Below are 13,601 nucleotides of genomic sequence, written 5' to 3' on the forward strand. Positions count from 1 at the left end.
GTGGCATTAAAACATGTTATGCATAATTTTATTCTCTGTTTCTTTAATTAAATGTGATTCTCCTTTCATGTAATTTGGAGAATCATAATTCTCTCTCATTTGATGAAATACACTGCTGATATAGTACTTCTTCAAGAAACCCACCTCACAGAATTGGAAGCACATAAACTTAAACAATCTTGCGTGGGTGCTGTGGTTGTTGCTCTCACTACATGCAAGAAACATGGGGCCTGATTCTAACTTTGGAGGACGGTGTTAAACCGTCCCAAAAGTGGCGGATATACCACCTACCATATTACGAGTTCCATAGGATATAATGGACTCGTAATACGGTAGGTGGTATATCCGCCACTTTTGGGACGGTTTAACACCGTCCTCCAAAGTTAGAATCAGGCCCTTGGTGTTCTTTAGGTTTGTAAAAGCATTTTGATGTTTCTATTCTTTCACAATAAATTGACACTGAGGGCAGGTGGATATTTACAAAGCTTACTGTTAACAAATTTCCTTTAACTATTTTTAATGTCCATGGCTCCAATCTGAATGATTTTGTGTTTTGGCCGTATATTGAGAAAAATGACTTCAGTTTGATGATGAATATTTTCTTTTGGCTGGATTTGTAATTAAATTATTGATCCTTTTTACCCATTTAAGTTTATCATTCATAAATTGTTCAACCAATTCTGTTCTTTCATCTATCATGTGTTCCTCAGAGATACCTGTTGATTGAGTAACCCAACAACTCGTAAATATGCTTCTTTGCCCCTCCACATCATTCTCTTTCCAGACTAGATCTTCTGTTTATTAGTAAGTAATTTTTTCAACACTTTCTTGAGGCAGATATTGCTCCAACAGTATTTACAGATCACGCCCCTGTGATAGCCGATCTTGATTTGTTACCTTTCCATAAACCTTCCAATAAATAGTGATTTTATATCTCCTTACTGTCAGACACCCACTTCTCTTCCTCTTTTTTTGCATTCACCTCTGAATACTTGCTCTGTAGTTGGAATCTTTTTCACCAAAATTGACAGTGCTAGAGCCGACTGGTTTTGTTAAGGTTTGCATGGGTTCTGACAGTACCTGGACATCTTCTAACATCTTAACTAAAGCTTCTAATCTCAGTTACCCTCTTTCTGTTACTACTATTGATGCAGAAAAAGCCTTCAATAGTCTTGGGGCCTGTTTTAGATCTTGGAGGTAACGGTCCCGCAATTGATTTTCCAATAGGAAAACACATCCACCTATTTGGTGGTCCACCCACCCAATTTAGAAGTTGGCAGTCCCATTACCTATAACCCGCCAGAGTCACCAGACTCCACCAGAATGTCTGCACCATGTTGATAGAGCCATAGGAGAACGGGGCTTCTGGCAGGATTTCAGCCACCCTTCCCACTGAGCAGATTTGGATGTGCTTTCCTGTCGAGCCAACTGTGACGGTGCTACCTCCTCACCTGAGTTGGTGGATTTCAGGGGAAAGGAGGTAACAACTCACCTTTTTTCCCAATTCTACTTCCATTTTCTATTGGACACAACTAGACAAGACCTTCCGTCGCTGCTGCCACTGGACCACGGAGAAAACGCAACTCCCCGTTGTTGGACTCAAAGGTAGGGAATCTGCATGGCCAGTCTACGTTGTGTGTTCACTGCACATGAGCTCAGGACCACTGTAGTCATACACAGCTCAAAGTAATGTTTTAAAATTAGTGTGACATGCATATGTTGAGGACACAATTGTATCAGTCAACTATGGGGACACAATGGTACGAGACACATGTTGCACACATACACAAATGTCATTTTGGTGTCAGTGTTCATTGCCAAATGAATGCTGGCACCACAATGACATAGTATTCACACTTGTCAACCATGTCCATGTGTGCACTTGGCAAGGTATTTTGTACCTGTGATGTTGCATTTCCAGTCGTGTATGTGAGTCAGTACACACATGTGTTTGTGTGATTGGATTGGCTGGTTGAGGTGGAGGGAGCTGGAGTGGGTGATGTGGTTGTGTCAGATTATGTGCCACTTGCATTTGGATCTTATACTGTTGTGTGTTTAGTTGTGTGTTGTGCTGCTGTGTGTAACATTCAGGTGAGTGTCATTGTGTGGTGGTCGTTGTTATGATATGAGTAGTTGAGTTTTGTGTGTGTTTGTGTAGATGAGTGTGCAGTTGTGTTGGTTTTTGTGGTTGTGTTGTGTGTGGGTGTAGGGTCAATAGAGTGTGCATGTTGTGTCATGGATGTATGGAAATCTGTTTTCAGCATGTACAGTGCTTGTGGGTGTGTGTGTGTGTGGGTGTGTGTCTGCATGTGAGACTTACCTCTCTTCCATGACCACTGCCATTGTACAATGTCTATTGCGTCCTGCAAGGACTCCCTCCCTCAGCAATCCACCTTAAGTCCACAGCCTTCAGGACTGTAATATCTAAATATGGTTGGTGGGAACCCGTCACCCTCATGGGTCAGAAGACCACTCCATCGTGGTGGTGGGCAGCTCAGCCACAATACATCTAAATACGACAGTCGGAACACTATCGACTTGACGGCGTACTCGGGTCCGCTGCGGCTGCGGACTGGCGGTAATATTGTCAAGACCTAAATCAGGCCTTAGGTTGGTCTTTCATGTTTAACGTTTTAAAATGGTATGAATTTGAACATAAATATCTTTCCCTTATTTCCAGATTATACAGTTCTCTAAATGCCTCTGTTAGGGTTAATAGATTAACCTTTCCATACTTCACACTCTGGCAAAGTTAAGCCCATCTCCTCTTTTATCTATATTGGGATTAGAACAATTTATTTCAAAAGTTTGACAAAACTTGTTGATTTCTAGTTTCAAATAAGATTTTCATCCTTTAAATAAACCAAATATGATAATAATATTCTCTTTATTATTTTGAGTCCTAAAATCTCTCTACAAGCTCTTTCGCAAGACAATCTCTCTTTTTCAAATGTTTCTAGTTACAAAATTAATTTTGATAAAATTGACATTTTACCATTCATTAATCTACTAAATCATTATTCATCTCTTTGGGTTCTGCCTGGTGTCCTCACAAAATCAGAGATTTAGGACTTTGGTTCACCAATTCTTTCACTTTTTCTATCTCCCTTAAATTTACAGACCTCTTTCTTAAAATGATTCTCTTTTCTCCAAATGAACCTCACTTCTTATCCTGGTAGGGTTGTTTAGTTCCATTAAGATGATGATTGCCCCCTCAGTCTATATAACTTAACTATGATTTCAGTACATATTGCTCAAACATATTTCTAAAAAATTAACTCACTTTTATCCAAGTTTTTTACGGAATAAAAAGACATCTCATAATTCTCTATTTAAAATAGGGTAAAGTAAATGTAATTTTGGGGCGAACTTTCCCGATTTCCATCAGTATCATATAACTTTCTTATTTCATCAAGCTTCATTTGGTTATTCAACAGCTTTTCCCAATCCACTTTGGTTGTTTGTAGAAAAATCTCTTATTTCTCATTTTTGCTTTCGAGAATATTTTGCCCATTCCTCCCACCCTCCATATTTATCTACACTTTATTTTTAATTTGTATCAAATATTCCCTTCACATTTATCTTCTACGTCAATAAATCATGTTACCCTTTTCCAGCCATCCATAGGATATAATTAGGCAATTCAACGTAATAATAGAACTCCACTCTCTTTTCCTCAATTCTAGTCAATATTTTATCTCCCTAAATCTTTTCAATGTAAACATTCTATTTTGTTTAACCTAATTCAGACATTCTGGTAGCTTTGCCTGACAGTTCTCCGGAAGCTCCTTTAACCTTTTTTAACTTCATATCTTATCCAGTAGACCCAAAGCCACCATCTCCTATAAATTGGTAAATTATTTCCCACCATTAAGACTTACTTCTTCATTAGACTCCTTGTAGAAAGTCTACTTGGGACATATTTGTTCAACTTCTCTCTGGGACATTGCATGGATTAAAATTCCCAAAACCTCTAGAACAGTTTCTCTTACTGGTACTCTATTTTTGGTTTATAATAGACTTTACCTCATGAGGAAATCCTTGTCTCATTTTTGTTATTGCAGTTGATTCCAAATGTTGGTCCTGTTCATTTCTAGATAAAACTTAAAAGACATCTTATTTTTATGTGCTAGTATTTGTTTGTTTTTTTGACGTAAGATTTGGAAAGAAATGTATTGCATTTTCCAAACTTCCATCCCTTTTGTTTTCACCTCTCTGTGTTGTTAGCCTTCATGATGAATGGCAATCTACCTTTTTAATAATAAACTCCTGAACTTTTTCTATTCCATTGCTTTACAACAGATTACTATTAACTGGAAGTGTACATCTTAACATATCTTGTAAAGCCTGGTGGTATGCAGTTTGCCATCCCCATCAATTAGATAGACGTTCTGCTGAAGCCATCCTTTTATTACATACATTTTACTTTGGTTACCCCTTACCACCTTTTAAAATACCATTAGGGCACTCTCTAGCACTATGCGACCCTCACCATTTTTTATTTTCAAACATCTCTGAACATTATCGATTCTCAGTTTACCAAATGTTTTCATGTTTCAATTTGTCTGCTATACACTCTTGCTTGCTAGTTATTTGTTTCCTGTTACTTATGCAAAATTGTTAGCTATACTGATATTTTTTTATTTTTGATTCAGATAGCGCTCTTGTCCTTCTCTCCCTTCCCTGCCCCCTCTCCACCCTTACATTTCCTAAAAAATCCATACAATCTTTTGAAATACACTGAGATTAAATAATTAATTAACTAAGCTTTCTTTCATGTAACCTTTTTATTATTATATCATTATTATGTTCATCACACTTCTCTATTGTCATGTTACTACAACTATTGCTTTTCACCTTTTAAGTGTACGATGTTTAATTTATTCTCCTATTAAAGTTTCAAAGTTTTTCTAAACTGAAAATCAAAAAACGACTGAGCTGATAAAGCAAGCTGCAAGATAAGAAAGGCTCTGATTAAAAAAAAACAGTTGTGAAAATAATTAGTTAAAAAATATGTTTCATGCCAACAACCCACACAAGTGAAATAAGAAAAACAGAAATTCAAAATACAAGGTAGTATATAATGAACACATCCCGCTAACACACATTCATAATGCATGTTAGTTAGAGAGGGAACATCATACACAACAAACTATTTGCACAATTGAAATACCACAGCAGCTTCAACAACCGAGAGGCCTGCATAAAACAAGAGTTTCACTTGGCAAAATGCTGTGCGCATTCAAACAGACCACATAAATGTCCATTAGCATACTACAATGGTTAACAGAGAAGGTATTGTGCTCTACAGTTCCAAATGGAAACACCAAAAGTACAAGTCCAAACCCAGCACAGGCATTTTTCCAAGGCAGTAGTTTTGCCTGTGGTACTCTAAATCTGAAGTATGTAAGCCAATTAAACTGATGTTTGTTAGTCAAGACAAAGATAATAAAGAAAAGCAGAGACTTTGTTACTCAAAAACGATTAAATAAAATAAGCGTTAGCAACTTTAATAGGTATCCCCTTGCCAAGTCAGTAAAGTCTTTTAAATTACTTTTTTGTAAAATAGTTGCAGGGCACTAATAGTTTAAAAGTTAAAAAAGGAAATAAATAATAAATAATCAATCGAAAGGTAGCATGAATGTGCCTACCAAAAGAATGTAAAAAAATTGCCCTTATAAAAAATTAATTAAAAAAAGCAATACATAAAGCAATTGTAAATGCAGAGATTGGCCCACTAGCCATGGCATTGAAGTGACCTCCTTTTTATAAGGATTTCTACATCTACACATGCAAAACACAATAACTCACAGGGTTGAAAAAGTAGTAACATTTAAAAATACAAAAGGACATTGAAATTCATCAGTCAGTGCTCATTGAACTAACTATAACTCAAGCCCCTGACACGCACTGCATATGACCTCACATACTACATCACTCATGACATGTTGAATATGATTGATAACCTCACTATATCAATAATGGGATAATGTCAGTGGCTCTTCACTTTCTAAATGTTAGTTTGTTTCTCATTTCAACACCTAATTATGGCATTACCTTAATTCTTGTTTTTTTTCCAAAGAATTTCCAGTTTTTTAACATAAGCTAAAATCATATAACTGCACCTAACTCTTAAGTCACTTCATCCTCTGTGTTTTTCAGTGGTTTTAGGAGGTTTCTAGACCATATTCAAAGTTAAGTATATTCTCAACTCCCTCAATCAAGCTCTGGTCAACACATCCGGCCAGACCTTTTGCCCGCCCATCAGTGAGCTCAAGTTACCACTAATGTAAGTAAGTGTGTTATTACTAGGGAACACTGTGAGTTCTTCTCAAGTAATAAGTCAGAAACCTTCCCTCTTCTAGGAACCAAACACTCTGTTCGAGGTAACAATGCAGAGCTGTCCAAGATCTACGGATGGAGAGTGGTGTGATTTAGTACCCCAATCCTCAACAACCAGCAATAAAGAATTGCCAAGCCAGTACTTTTACTTATAAAAGGAAAAGTAATTTATTATGTACAACGCATTTAAAAGTAATCCTTAATTCATAAATAAGTACAAGTAGCAGGTGGAAAACCCTATGATGATACCCTTCTAACACTCACTCCTGTAGTGAGTCATGAACCTATGGTGATACCCTTCTAACACTCACTCCCATAGTGAACTATGAACCGTATGACCATGATACCCCTACATATTAATTAATTAATCTTTATTTCGGCCAATTTGGCCATAAAAGATGTACACAAAAAACACACATATGAACATGTAAAACCATCAAGGAAGAGTAAACAGGAAACACATCAGATAAAAGACCATACAATTAAAATAAAAACTTAAAATTAGATAGGAGCCTGCAACTTTGAAATACGGGTACGAATATGCCAGACATTGGTAAGGAATTTGGCTAGTGCAAACACAATTGGACCTGAAACATCAGTTTTTAAAATTCTGTACACCGGGAGGTACTCCCTAAAACCAAGGTTTCTAATAAGTGGTAGGAGCCAATATTTCCTGGCGGCCTTGTAAGTTGGACAAAACAAGACCACATGCAGATCGCTTTCCTCTGCTCCCACACATGTCGGACATAGCTTGGTAGATGGCAGTGTTGACCAGGAGCAGGTGTAAGATCGCAGAGGCAATGTGCCACATCTCCATTGAAGAAATAGCTTCCTGGCCAGCACAGGAGACATAGCATCCAGAACCCTCTCCAGGCGGTATGAGTCCTTGCTTTGCGCGAATACAGATGTTAATGACCCCTCATTCTTGCAGTCTAGGGCCATAACTAATTTCTGCTCGTGGTAAGCACTGACCAAAGCTCTTCGTGGGATCCTTAGTGAGGCGTTAGCTGGGTCCGACCACAGGTCAGGGAGGCCCAATCCCATACAGGACTTTTTTATATATTTTATCCACGGGATCTGTAGAGCTTTGGGGTGGGTTAAAAACTCCCTCAGTTCCGCCCTATAAGAAGAGAGTTCTTCGGTGCTCCATAGCCTTCGCCAGAAGACTATGGGTCTGAGACCTAATTCATCTGCTAATGGTCTCAGACCCAGATCCATCCTCAGGGGGAGGAGCGGAGTACTGGACGGGAGTGCTACTATCTGTCTAATGAAGTTGTTCTCAGTTATAGACAAACTGCAGGAAGCTGTGTGACCCCACAGTTCCGCCCCATACATCAGAGCTCCTCTAGCCTGTGCCTTGTATATCTGGATAAGCGGCCCCAGCGGTCGATATGTGGAGCTTCTCATCAACCGAGCAATGCCGCCAGTGGTCTGCACTAATTTAAGATTAACCCTAGTCTGATGAGTTCCCCAGGACATGGTTTCATTCAACGTTTCACCTAGATATTCAAAGGTGGAGACTCTCTCTAAACGTGAAGCTCCCAGTAAGGGGTTCGGGCGTGATCTTGGGGTTGGGTTCATAACCATAAACTTGGTTTTGTTAGCATTAATTTCTAACCCCCTATCTGTGCAAAAAGCCACAAAAGAATCAAGGATCCTCTGTATCCCCATGGGGGTTTTGGACAGCAGCAGGGTGTCATCTGCAAACATGATTGCAGGCACCCTGCTGCCATTCAATTTTGGGGCATCAGTGTATTCAGTTCCATTGAGATGGGCGATTACCCCGTTGACGAAGAGGCAGAACAGGGTCGGTGCCAATACACAGCCCTGTCTAACCCCCCTGTCAACGGGGAATCTGTCCGTTAATTCCCCGTATTTCCCGCACCTGACCCGAGCATAGTTATTATGGTGCAATCTCTTTAAAATTATCAGGATGTCTGGGGGGACCCCCATCTCAGCCAGAACACTCCAGAGTTTCCCTCTGGGCACGAGGTCGAACGCAGCCCTCAGGTCCACAAATATAGTGTATAAACTACCCCCTTCCAATATTGCTGCCCTCCAATAGATAACGTTCAGACGAAAAACCTGGTCCACTGTAGAAACTCCCTTTCTAAATCCCGCCTGATACGGACTGAGGGCACCCGTTTCTTCCACCCAGTCCTGAAGCCGATTCAGCAGTATCCTGCCAAACAGCTTCTGTGACACGTCAATTAGACTGATTGGTCTGTAGTTGGCAGGGAGCAGGGGCGAGCCCTTTTTAAATATAGGAACCACCTCTGCCCCCAGCCAGGTACTCGGAATTTCCATGCCACACAGAACTCCATTAAACACTGCAGCCAGATAGGGGGCCCAAACACCGGGCTCCTGCTTGAACAGGTCCCCGGGCAGGCCGTCCAATCCTGGCGCCTTTCCAGCTTTAAGTCCCATTAGTGCTACCTTCACCTCCCCCACTGTTATCAAATCCCCGCCATACTCTACCAGTCCAGTGCCGAAATCAATCTTAGTTTCTCCCTGCTCGGAACTGTAGAGAGACTGGAAGTGTGCCTGCCACACCCCTGCTGCAATATTTGGTTCTATTGCCGAATGGAGGTTCCCCGACCCCCCGTTTGCTACTCTCCAAAACATTCGGTGGTCTCTTGTTACGAGGGAAGAGGTAAGCTCCTCCCACTGGTTCTCCTCCCATTCAGTTTTAGCATGGATGACCAGTTTTTTATAAGCCCGTCTACTTTCTCGCAGCTTCTCTCTATCTGTTCCCTCCTTGATGCATCTGAGGAGTTCTCCCTTTGCCTTCCTGCAGACTGCATTGTACCATAAGGAGTTATGTTGTTGGATCCTCTTCTGATTCTGGACCCTGGTAAAAAGCTCAGAGGCCGCTCCCTTTATAAGGTCCTCATGAGCCTGATATAATTTCTCATGGTGGACTATATTGCCCACATCGTTGGCTAGCTCTCCCACTTTTTCCAAAATGGGGATTAAACCTGCGTAGAGCTTCGAAAGTTTCACTTGGCTCATAGCTAGTTTATCCCACCTGATTCTTCTCCTGTTATTGTCTAATAGTAGTTCAGGTTTGGACTTCCCCATGGTTGTTATGGAGGCCTTTGGCCCAGGATGGCTAAGATCAAGTTCAAGGGCGTTATGGTCACTATCCAGTCTCTCCACCACCCTAAAGTCCAGGATAGAAGACAAGTTCACTATCTGTACAAGAGCATAGTTCAAGCGGGACTCTCTTCCCACTCTGTTGTACGTGGTTTTGCTTGGTACATCAGACTTAATACGTCCATTGCAGGCTCTAATTCCATGCTTTAGGGTGAGAGCAGTAATCTGCAAAGCCACAGGCGTCCATGCCTTTGGGGAAGGTGCTACAACAGAGGGTACTGACCACCTGAACTCTTCTTCCATGGGAAATCCCTCTACGAGACCGACCAACGGCTCGAAATGGGAATTTAAATCCCCTCCCACTATGTAAGGGATATCTCTTGGCATTTCCGCTAAATATACTGAAAGCTCCTCTATAGTGTGGGATTCACGCGAAGCTCCCACTGGCCTGGTGTAAATATTTATCAAGGCAAGTTTCGCTAGGTTCGGCCAGGCTAATAAAACCACTAGGATATCATCTGATGGCACCGGTAGGCGTGAAGCCTGACATCCTAAGTGGGAAGCCACCCAAGTTGTGAGTCCACCAGAGGGGCGGCCCTTACCCTCCCACCTAGCCGAGATGGAAAATGACTCGTAACCTTTATGGTTATAATCTTCCCTTGCCCAAGTCTCTTGGAACATGCAAACATCCCCGGACTCAATGTAAGTTATCCAATCTTGGGTGCCCAGTTTGCTGGCTAAACCAGCCACATTCCACCAAATTAGTCTCATGTGCGCTGGAGAAGCCACAGAACCGATTGCAGGGATGGAGTGGGGGGAAGAGCCAGTACCAAAGCCAGAAACTACACCAATTACTCTAACAGGGTCATTTTCAGAAGTGGATTCAGCCAGATCAGGCAGTTTACTGGGACCATTATCCAAGGTCACAGGATTTAAGTTCGGGTTTGGGGGCAGTCAGTCCACACCATCCAGACCATTCAGACAGTTAAAACGATTGTAATCCAAAAAGGAAGTCTCCGAAGGTCGATAAACTGGACGTGGAGCATATCCCCTGTATCTAGATCTTCGTTCCACCCTTGTCCAGTTACCTTGTGACAAGTCATGGTGCAAGCAAAAGGGAGGGAAAAAGAAAGAAACTGGCAAAGTCTGTATGGTAGAATCCAGTGATCTATTTGACCCAGCACAAATGTATAGTACTGTTCCAGGGTCTCGAAAAGACACAATGATACAGTCCCCTGCTATTGATTTCCCCGACTTCCCCAACCATGGTACCCTTCTTACCATAATGATCTCATTGTTGAGGTGAGCTGGAAGAGGTCTGTTCCAATTCAACCATTTAATGGTTTTCCTCTTGAGTGAGTGATAGTTCTCATTTTCACCCAATTCTAGAGAGGGAACACCAGCCAACACCACCATGAGGCTGTTAGCCTCTGGTGGTAGGTCGGGTCCTCGTGGTCTAGGGGCAGGCTTACCAGGGAGTGTACGTTGGAGTGCTGGGCCATCTGTTTCTGATGGTAGGATGTTAGAGTTAGTAGGTAAAATTGGAACTGGGATAGCCATAAGTGGCTGTAAAAGAGGGGCGGCAGTAGTGCCCAAGGGAGGCCCCGTGTGGATCGGTGGATTTTGTATATTGGGGAAGGTTCCTATTGGTAGAATGGACTCAGTGGTTCTACTCTGTTTGTTGTCCAAAATTTTCAGGGTGGTTAAAGTTGCCTCCAGAGTGGTCAGCCTGCATTCTATTTTCTGCAAGCTCTCGCTAATGGGCAACAAGAGTGATCTAATTAAAGATTCAATGCTCCCCAAAGAGCTACCGGGAAGTAATGTGTTAAGTGGACTCTTCCCTTTGTCGCTAATGGAAGCAGTGGTAATAATATTAGTACCCTTGAGGGGAGTAGCCCTCTGCACATTAACTAAAGGCCTGTCTAACATAGGTACGGACTTGAGTGACTTTCCAAAATCAGAGTGGGGGATCTTTTTCTTCCCCTGACCACCCCTCATCTTCCTTCTGCGTTTATTTGGTGGTAGGTCATACACCTCTGCCACCACAGTTTGCTTTAGCTTATTAATCTTGATTTTGGCTCTGGTGTGTGTTTGGGTAAATAAGTCAACTGCCGAACTACTGGCAACTAATAGTGGAGTGATGTCCGTAGTTTGTTTAGGAGGTGGGCCAGAAATGGGAGAACTATCCCGGAGTAATAGGGGAACGTCTTCTTGGGATAAAAGATCCGGGCTGCCATTGAGGGAACCTTCCTCTTGGGAGATAGGATAGGGAGTTATGTCACTGAGGGGCCTATTTTTCATATGTTCAATCGAGCGACGACGCTCTGTCCTACGCATCTCCAAAGAGGTTTCGATTCCCCCATCACCCTTTGCCGATTTAAAGTAATTGTCCAGAGTCCCAATGTTGGCTCCCCCCTCCTTCGCTGCTGTTCCACCTAGGGCTGATGATGGCATACCCAGAACCTTTTTCATATACCAAGTAGGATCAAGGAAATGCAGGTGAAAGAGAGTGGGCCCAGCCCAGCCTCCTGCGTGCCCTGACGGCCACAGACGGTCCCGCCCTTGTCCCGGGCTCCCGGGCTCCCGCGACGCGGAAGTAGCTGATTGAATTTATAAGAGAAAAGTTAAGCTATGAGTGGGGCGGGGCTTGCAGGGAGAGCGGCCAGGTGACAGGAGGCGCGGGTTAACAGGACTACTGGGAAACGTAGTCCTGTCCCGATGCTCGCAGCCCTGCACTCGCCCAGTCCCTCACTGAAACTGTCCGTAGGTTTTGCACAAGCGGCTCTCACGCCGCAGCAGGACCCGCGAAGAAGTAGAGGAGAGGAGAGTCCAAAGGCAAACCAGCAGCAAACAGCAAGTCCGACGGTATCCCAGGGGAGTGGAGCTCAGAGGTGGTTTTTCAGGCTGTGAGTGGGGCGGGGCTTGCGGGGACTGCTGGGAGACGTAATCCTGTCCCGACGCTCGCAGCCCCTGCACTCGCCCAGTCCCTCACTGGAACTGTCCGTAGGTTTTGCACAAGCGGCTCTCACGCCGCAGCGGGACCCGCGAAGAGGAGAGTCCAAAGGCAAACAAGCAGCAAACAGCAAACAGCAAGTCCGACGGTATCCCAGAGGAGTGGAGCTCAGAGGTTTTGCACAAGTGGCTCTCGCGCCGCAGCGGGACCCGCGAAGTAGAGGAGAGTCCAGCCTCTATTATGACTGAGAGCCCACTCCACCAGGGCTAAGGTAGCGACCACAGAGTTAGCTCGCAGAGTGCCTCACGACTATACTTTCAGGGATCATTTCTATAGTTTTTAACTGAGGAAATGTGTTCGAAAGTGTCTGGTCTTCGCTAACCACGAGGAAGAGTTGTAGTGTTTTCTTCTGAGCGCGAAGCCAGTGGACAGTGTTGCACTTGTGCAGCTGCTGTCTGCTATTGATGAATTTAACCTTTTGTCAGTAGACGAATTGTGCCTAGCTTGCAGTAAAAAAACATCCGTCAACCTTGCAAAATGTTCAAAATAAAAGTCGCAATGACGCAAGTTTCTCTATGTATGGACGGGCTCTGACTCCCTTTCAAGATGGCGGCGCCGTTCGCCGGGCCCCGGAAGGTCCTCTCAGGCCAGGCCGGGCAGGCTGTGCACAGGCCCCAGAAAGTGAACGCTCCGCCGAGGAGAGTCCGAGCGGCGCTCCCAGTGGGCTTTCCCGTCACCCGCCGCCGGGACGGCGGCGCACCCGAAGAAGCGGGACCACGAGGAGCACAGCCGCGTCGTCGTTCAGGTAACGCGGTGGTGGTAGGGGCGGTTTCTTGCGAGGGTTAAACCCTGTGGTGTTGTACGTATGGGTCCTTGGCGCAGCACTCTGCGTTGTGCAATAATGAAAATGTATGCCTCAAATGCAAATGTAGGCCGACTACCCCTACATATACTAAACACAATATTAGGGTGAGTAGTGATCAAAGGGAAGGGCCTCAACACATTCATACAAGCAGAAACATATACTAATAGATCACAATGCTAGGGATGCGCCCCAATATACTGACATTCATTAAAACATTGAATAGTTCACTATTTACTAGGTGATAATCAATATAAGATTCAGATGACTTCATTAAGAGATATATACCCCCATTGTCAATGTTGTCACTATCAATCAAAGCCTACAATTTAAATAATATGAGAATGG

The 13,601-nt window shown here is 43.2% G+C and overlaps 1 pseudogene; it reads left to right on the plus strand.

The window, feature by feature from the left end:
* Window positions 1-12,696: 12,696 nt before the first annotated feature.
* Window positions 12,697-12,891, plus strand: LOC138260553 (small nucleolar RNA U3; annotated as a pseudogene).
* Window positions 12,892-13,601: the final 710 nt, after the last annotated feature.

The sequence above is a fragment of the Pleurodeles waltl genome, chromosome 9 (genome assembly GCF_031143425.1).
Source record: "Pleurodeles waltl isolate 20211129_DDA chromosome 9, aPleWal1.hap1.20221129, whole genome shotgun sequence".
Classification (NCBI taxonomy): domain Eukaryota; kingdom Metazoa; phylum Chordata; class Amphibia; order Caudata; family Salamandridae; genus Pleurodeles; species Pleurodeles waltl.